Source organism: Pseudorasbora parva, chromosome 16, assembly GCF_024679245.1.
Source record: "Pseudorasbora parva isolate DD20220531a chromosome 16, ASM2467924v1, whole genome shotgun sequence".
NCBI classification, from domain to species: Eukaryota; Metazoa; Chordata; class Actinopteri; order Cypriniformes; family Gobionidae; genus Pseudorasbora; species Pseudorasbora parva.
This window is the reverse complement of record NC_090187.1, coordinates 11,805,942-11,813,279: the sequence shown is the minus strand read 5'-3', so window position 1 is coordinate 11,813,279 and position 7,338 is coordinate 11,805,942. Positions and strand designations below refer to the sequence as shown.

The window sequence follows — 7,338 nt, the reverse complement described above, 5'->3', positions numbered from 1 at the left end:
TATCAAAACGTATTTCCATTGTTAGTGAACCAAGTTTCAGAGAACAGGCCCACTTTATCTGGTTGGACAGTAAGTTATTTATCTCTTAATTCAATTATGACTAGCCTATTGTAAAAAAAAACAAAAAAAAAACATTTAGTCTACTTTATTAATAGACAAAACCAATAACACATATGTTTTTGGCTAACATCTTCCTATACTATATTTTAAATAACGCACACCACTGATGCATAGCCTAATGGACATTTTGAGACATCGAATGAACTTCAGAAAAGACTTTATTGACTCTATTTCTCTTAACCCTTTCACAAATAAGTTTACAATATTCCAACTGAGTTTAAAGCAACAATTATTTTAGAATGTATAATTTCCATGGCTATGCTTAATGCTTATGGGTCACGTGCAACATGATCTCATGGTAATGTATATCAATAGTATGAGTGTGAAATCTCGTACAAATGCTACGCAGTTTTTCGCGTGCATATGATACGCACTTTATGGCGTGCATGTGACACGCTCTTGGGTAGGATTAGGGTGGTGGTGTGTGTGTGTGTGTGTGTGGGGGGGGGGTGTACGTATAATGCGCCATAAAGTGCGTATTATACGTGCACGCGAAATACCACGTACCATATGCACGCCAAAACTTATTTTGCCATATACATTCCATTAGATTGCACATTCGTACTATTGAATCAAATTTTCGTGAGATCGGGCTCGTCACGTGACATCCACAATAGCGCTATATGGCCAACGCATCGGTTTAATTTATATTCCACTTATTTTCTCCTATATATATATATATATATATATATATATATATATATATATTATTATTATTTATTATTATTATTTTTTTTAACCACAGATTTTTGATTTGGAGAAATCATTTGGATGAAAGTTTTTTAATTAAATTACTATTACAATGCTTTACTTGAATATACTTTACTAAATCAAAATTACCAATATTTTGCATTCAACGGGAGTCTCTGATTTATGTTTATGCTTTGTTAAACAAACTATTTTATTGCAATAGGTTTCCTTTCATAAATAAGTTGTTTACTGGTTTTGGGTTTAATTAAATCTGAAGTTATATATTAATGTGTTAGTTTCACACGTTTTGGCCATATTGGTCTTCCATATTTCTGCATGTAAATGCAGCTCAAGTCACTGAACATGGCAATGTTTGATGATGTAAAACTCCGGGTGAGTCTTTGTGTGCGTCTGTTTTTTAACGCGTTTGACTGCTGTACAGTCTGACATTAATGACAATGAGATCCTACAGTGACATGACTTACAGCAGGGCTCATGTTTGTATAGTCGTAAAGGACTATTATAAATCGTACAGTGTGCACCCGGCCTTAAGTGCATCCTTGTTTCCACATTCTCATGTTTACTCACCTGTGTCCCGTGTTGCATTTGAGTTCATCTTCTGTCTCTGAGTGACATAAACATGATGGCTTCAGGGAAAAACAAATACCCTATGAAAAACTATAGGAAAAGGAAATGGTAATCATCAGCCAGTTCATACAAGTTTAAGGCTGTTTTTCTTTTCAATTCTAAAACCTAGCACAATATATAATTCAAAAGAAAAGCACATGTGTGAAAATCTATTTTGTTCCTATTTTAAAGGGTTACTTCAGCGATTAGCATATGGCTTTGTATCAGTAGAAACCCTGGAGTATATTCAAATGATTGTGCTTTCCCCCCTCATATCCCCCTGAGACAAGAGATTTATGCATTTTATTTCTGGAAATAAAATTGACGATATTTGCATCATAGGAGGAATGTTTGGCCAAAGGCTAAAGACTACAGCCAGCAGAGGGAGCCGTTTCCACATGTTTTGAACCCGCGCATGGGGGATGGAGATTACACTCACAGCTCAGCTCGCAGCTACAGGCACTCATTTAAACGGAGCTATGGTGAGCAATGTAAGTCTTTTAACTTCTCAAATTAATTTCTATGAAAGTTAAGCTTGCAAAGGCATGAACTGAAACGCGCCAGACTGAACTCGCGTTGTGAATGTATACCGCGAGTGTAGTCGCGATGACCTCAGCTCTCCTCACGAGAGCTCATCAGCTCATTTATCTGATCCTGCAGTTACTGCTCAGTGCTGTGAGACTCGCGCGGTGACTCACTCATTATATTGAACAGACACGTTCAGTTTTTAATTGTAGTGTCTTCTCCAACTCAGTCACCGCAATCCAGTAGCGGTGGCTTTGGGAATGGCCTCACAGGGCAGCGAAGCATTCTGGGAATTGTAGTCTTTCATCCACATGAGACAAATATACATTTTCTGTCTTTTCTCAGTCTAGAAGGCACCAAATTCAAAAATAATTTCACATTTCTACTACATTGATGATCCAGTTTAAATACAGGTTCATCTTCCCAGCGCTGAAGTACCCCTTTAAGGATAAATAGTTCTATGTTAAAGTCACCATGTCAACAAAATTACATTTTTTTTTGCCAATTAGAGTTTGAACTGTTATCCCATGAAACTTGCATTCTATTTTATTTCACTTTGTCTTCACTTCTAAATCACACCAACACACCGATGGTCTCAGCTGAGTGGCATAATACAAAATATTTTAAATTGGGGAGTGAAATACCACCCTTACTTTTATCCAGTTGCAATGTTTCATATCTAATTATTGCTTTCAATTATTTAACTACAATCCAAGTGTGGTAGAAAAGACTAACACTTAAGGTCTTCTTAAATGTCCCATTATATTATAGTTCTTCTTTGTTAAATCTTGTGTTAACCACACACCCAGATACAGATTGATTTTTGATTCCAACTAATATTTAATCTTTGTCTAAGTTACTTTATTGGATTGAAACCATATAACAACATTTGAGTTTTCTTTATGTTTAATTCATAACCTGAGAGTCATCCATACCCTTCAAGAAAGTCAAATAACTTAAGTGATATGGATTAGAAAGATACACGCAGCATACACAGATCAGGCATAAGATTATGACACTGACAGGTGAAGTGAATAGCACTGATTATCTCTTCATCGTGTCACCTGTTAGTGGGTGGGGTATATTAGGCAGCAAGTGAACATTTTGTCTTCATTTCATTTTGTCTTTCCTGGTTCTGATAGTATAGAGGGAATGCATCGACGTCACTTTCCCTCCGTAACACGCCCCCTCAGAGGGCAGGACATCCTGTCACTCACATGAGATTGCAGCAATTGAAAACCACAAATGATCCCTCAATCCCATAGCTCAATCCCAATCAATTTCCGGTGGACAAAAAAATCAAGTCTTGCCGAAAAGCTGGCGTAAAGACTCTACTTTAAAAATGCTTTGAAATATTTCATCACTCCTTCACATTTAATTTCAGGTGGATGTGACACGTCATGTGCACTGACCTTACCTGTTTGAATACAGGTCTTCAAGTATCTTATTCTTTGTAAAGAAAATATTTGGATGTTTCAATTGTTTAAAAAAATACTGCATACTCCAAAAAAAAATAAAAAATAAATAAAAAAATAAAAAATAAATAAAAAAATAATAATAAAATAAAGTAAAATAAAATAAAATAAAATAAAAAATAAAAATAAAAAAATAAAAAAATACAAAATACAAAATTATCTTATTATTATCGTTTAGCCTACCTAAGAAATTCAATAACAATATACCTATAATTAATACAGACATACAGTAAATGTGATGACAAGAATTTAAATAAATAATGAAATACTCAATAAACAATACGTTATTCAAGTTAAAAAGCGACACGAACGAGCAAAAACAATGACGACATCTGTGGACTTCATGTTCCAAGCTCCTTTGAACCGCTAAAACTCTACAATCTCTGATTGGTTGCGTGTTTTCAGTAGGCGGGAATATGGGTTTATGGGCGTGCTCTTACATTCCGATTAGCTGTTGTGGATGTCAATCATCAGGGCATTTCTAGTGTCTGGTTTCCTGTGTTACCGCCCTTGGGCTGAGACAGTGAAGACGGGTACGGGAATTTCTTTGCTTTCCGACCAAGAATAGGTCGATAAAGGGTACGACACTTGCGGGAATTTTTCTAAGGTAAGAAATGTGTTTCGTCCTCTCTCAGTCTGAGGGTTACATTTAGGTAGAGGTTATAAATGTAGAGGTTAATGTGCTTTATGAGTTAGCTGGCTAAGCGCTCGAGCGCTGATATCCGTAATAAGAGTGTGAGCAGATGGGCCAACAGTTTACGATATTACAATTATACAAAAACTATCAAAATATCTTCTAATCATTGCACACAGAGCCTATTATATATACTCAATACTATGTTAAACCGGATACATGATCAAAACTCATTAACACATGCTTCACTGAATTTATCAAGGTAAGTTAACACTTGAGACCATATGTGATATGGGCACCCATCATAGTAACGTTAAATCATACATGAACTGTAAAAAAACTACATACATAATTGATTCTCAGTCTGATGTCTCCGTTGGATAACAATATAGCTGGATTCAATTGCACAATTCATATTTGATATATATGATTGCAACATCTTGCATAAATGAATGACTTACTAGATTAGACATTTTGATAACTTCATTTACACAGCCGACAATAGCTTTGTATTATTGGCCACATTTACATAATGTAAATGATTTAGCGTAATGGCAATGCTGCATTTAGATCCGTTTACAACCATTACAGACGCTACAGCGTGCACGCGCTGATGCTGATGATAATGCGGTCTCGCGCAGGTCATGGTTGCTGCTAAATTGTATGTTTATAGTGACCTGTTATTATTAGTATTATGTAGCTGTCTCGCACAGAGCGAGCGCAGCTGTGTGTGAGCTCTCGTGTCTCGTTATACCGGGTGTGGTCTTCACCCGGGGCGTGACTCTGCATCGTTTTACATAACCGACTCTTGGGATTTAATGCATAGTATAACACAATATGAGTTCACTGTTCACAAAGGCATTATGAAGGAGTGAGAATGAAAACTGTTTCCATACGAGCATGCTCTGCTTTCATAGAAGATTATGGTTAAATTAAAGAGCTCCTGACTGAGATCAGGAGAGTGCTCATTTTGTGTTATTTCTTTGACATTAGTGAAAATGATCACTAATAATATGGCCTTTGACATCTATCTATCTATCTATCTATCTATCTATCTATCTATCTATCTATCTATCTATCTATCTATCTATCTATCTATCCATCTATCCATCTATCTATCTATCTATCTATCTACTAATATATAGGCCTGTCACGATAACATTTTGCTGGACGATAAATTGGCCAAGAAATTACTGCGCTAAACGATAAATGTCGTTCTGAGATGATGATAATGGCATAATATTGCAGCTATACCTTTACAAAGATCAATAAACTTTTATTTCTAAAGACTATTTAACACTGACAATGGAAAACATTTTAAATATCCACAATAAATGAACAAAACAACCAAAAACAAAAGCAATGGACTCTCAGTCTGTTAACAAAAAATGCACTTGAATAAATACCAAAAACAATAAATAAAATGGATGAAAACTGCAATGTATGATTGTGTTTTATGTGCATATTAGGGGTGGCACGGGTCACAAAACCCACGGTTCGGTTCGTATCACAGTTTTAGGTTCACAGTTTTCATTTCTGTACAGTTCTTCTTGTTTTTTCTTTTAATCGTTAACACTCCAGAAATGTATAGCAGAAACTTTAGCGTATGATATATAGCTTAAAGGGGGGGTGAAACACCCAGTTTCAGTCAATCTTGAGTACCTATAGTGTAGTATTGCATCCTTCATATCTCCGAAAAGTCTTTAGTTTTATCATATTTATAAAAGAAATATAGGCCGAGTCTTTCCAGAAAAAAACGAGCGCCTGGAGGCGTATCGTGTGGGCGGAGCTAAAGAATGACAAGCGCGCAAAGCGGTGACGTCCTCAAGCGTGGACAAACCCATCGCTATCTCAGCTAATACAGATAATGATCCACAATCAAATCTGAGGGAGAAATAAATTGAACAGGAGAAACGGCAACATCAGGACGTCCGTCTCTGTGGTATGTAAGTTACTGTATTTAATGGCCTCTCCACATTTCTGTGTGTTTACTCGCAGTTTATGAGGACATGATTCGGTTTATGGACTATTGTATGCGACTAGACCTTAGAAGTAGCAAGCAAAACGGTTTTGCACGTCAGAATACTGTAACGTTATACAGAGAACAACAATGGAGTAACCGTTAGCGCATTTGAATGACGAAGCACGCGATCGTGTCGTTTACTGATGTTTACTCACGCGACGATAACCAACAGCACAGACATTTGAAGCAGTTTAAGTTAACTCACCGGCTGCTTCCAAAGCTGGACCGAAGCTTTATCGCTGGGACTGCTCCGTCAAAAACACACTTCTTTGTTATGATTTGGTAAAGTCCTGACAGCAGTGGCGTGTAAATCCATTTTGAGACGCAACTGAAACGATGTTGTGAAGCTTCCCGTCATTTCTGCGTTCAAATCGGTTCAAATGCAGCGCTGCCTTCCCGGAATGCTGTGCTGAAGCGTTGAAGTCGCTCGACGTCACCCATAGGAATAAAGAGAAGCGCGGCGCCACATAAGTGTTCACGGACGACTGGATCTGCATCTGAGAGACTGTTTTCGCCGTGCTCTAGTCACGCGCACGCGCACCCTACCGGGAGAAGAGCCCGTACGGCCCATACAAGGACCTTCCGCTCTTATTAACGTCAAGCCAAGCCATACTCGAAAAAAACTCGCCGAAACTTGTGAGAAACCGGAAGGAGTATTTTTGACACAGAAATACTCTATCAAACGTCCAACATTAGTTTTTGAAACTTTGTCTATGTTTAGGATGGGAATCCAAGTCTTTAACAGTGTAAAAAGCTCAGTATGCATGAAACAGCATTTAACCCCCCCTTTAATTATCCACAATTTAGGATACAGTATTAAAAAAAAATGTATATCATGTAATCATGTAGAAACTCAACTTGACCATCTCTGAGGACAGCTAGGTGAGATTTTGATACAGCAAGAGAGAAGACTCTTTACAGGAACTTGTGCCTTTTAAGCACACAAAGATTGAACTAAAGAATTTACTTGCATTTATTAAAGTGCTAACTTCAGTGTGTAGCTTTACGCCTTATACTTGATGAGTCTACATGAGCGCGAGGCTTTTTTTAGTTAATGATCTGCAAAACTGGGGCTTTATTAATGCTGTTTATTGATTTGAGTAAATGTTTTGACATTTGGGTATAAAGTGTTTTAATTCTATAATATATGGTGTAAAAACGTTTTAGTGCTGCCCTCTGAAGGTTGAACGGTGGTTACTGCAGTCGAATTTTCCTATTGGACGTTGCGGTGCAACGGCTCACTA

The 7,338-nt window shown here is 37.1% G+C and overlaps 1 protein-coding gene across 1 annotated transcript in view; it reads left to right on the top strand.

Annotated features, from left to right (window-relative positions):
- Positions 1-3,907: 3,907 nt before the first annotated feature.
- tmod2 (tropomodulin 2) overlaps positions 3,908-7,338 on the top strand; it is a 62,916-nt gene continuing 59,485 nt past the window's right edge. The window contains exon 1 of the mRNA XM_067419615.1: positions 3,908-4,044. The gene's annotated coding sequence lies outside the window, so the exon portion shown is untranslated. The remainder of the gene's footprint in view (positions 4,045-7,338) is intronic.